Source organism: Propithecus coquereli, unplaced genomic scaffold (assembly GCF_000956105.1).
Source record: "Propithecus coquereli isolate 6110/MARCELLA unplaced genomic scaffold, Pcoq_1.0 Scaffold126, whole genome shotgun sequence".
NCBI lineage: Eukaryota > Metazoa > Chordata > Mammalia > Primates > Indriidae > Propithecus > Propithecus coquereli.
The window spans coordinates 2,428,137-2,429,210 of record NW_012136747.1 but is presented as its reverse complement, the minus strand read 5'-3'; the positions used below and the strand labels follow the sequence as shown (position 1 = coordinate 2,429,210).

At 40.1% G+C, this 1,074-nt stretch overlaps 1 protein-coding gene across 1 annotated transcript in view; it reads left to right on the top strand.

Annotated features, from left to right (window-relative positions):
* The window catches only part of XPNPEP3 (X-prolyl aminopeptidase 3, mitochondrial), a 103,773-nt gene that overhangs the window by 38,768 nt on the left and 63,931 nt on the right, over positions 1-1,074 (top strand). The gene's annotated exons all lie outside the window — the stretch shown is intronic.

Sequence of the window (1,074 nt, the reverse complement as noted above, 5' to 3'; positions counted from 1 at the left end):
GGGATCCTCCTGCCTCAGCCTCCCGAGTAGCTAGGACTACAGGCATGCACCACCATGCCTGGCTAATTTTTTCTATATTTTTAGTTGTCCAGCTAATTTCTTTCTATTTTTTAGTAGAGACAGGGTCTCACTCTTGCTCAGGCTGGTCTCAAACTCCTGAGCTCAAACAATCTGCCTGCCTTGGCCTCCCAGAGTGCTAGGATTACAGGCGTGAGCCACCGCGCCCAGCCTGTCTTCTGGAGTTTATTTGAAAATTGTGGGAAATATAGAGAACAGTAAGGAGAAAATAACACATTTAATAATAGGGTTGAATACAGGATTCATGGGAGTAAAAGAAGATGTATAGCATACACAGGTTATAGTACATGGGGTGAGAATAAAAGAAATGGACCGAAATTACAACATAAAATGTTTGGTTAGACATGAATAGTTTTCCAGTAGTGACCTAACGTAAGTACTGGTATGGAGGTATGGACTGTTGAAGAGAACCTGGACTGCGGCAGCCCTATAGAAATCCTTTAGTCATACCTTGCTGTTCTTTTTCACAGTTTGAATTTGAATGCCGAGCTCGTGGCGCAGACATCTTAGCCTACCCACCTGTGGTTGCTGGTGGTAATCGGTCAAATACTTTGCACTATGTGAAGAATAATCAACTCATCAAGGTACATAAAATGCCTTTCAGTGCTACTCCCACTAGATCCAGATGACCTAGTAGGAAACCTGCTAATTCCATGGTCACCTAACCTTCATCTTTCAAAAATTAACTGCCATTTTAAAAGCACTTTATTGTTTATAAAATGGTTGTACAGACATTATGTCATTTTATTCTCACATTAACCCTGTTAGATAGGAGCAATTATTGATATACCTGTTCAGTAGATGAGGAAAATAAACTTTAAAAAATTAAGCAACTCATTAGTGTAGAACCAAATATTCTACTCTAAAGCCTCTGTTCATTTCATTTATAATACTGTCCTTTCTAAGGACTTGTGGTGACAACAGTGGACCTAGCATCTTTTGTTGGGAGCAGAAGGATTTTAATAAAACTTTATTGAGGCCGGGTGCGGTGGCTCA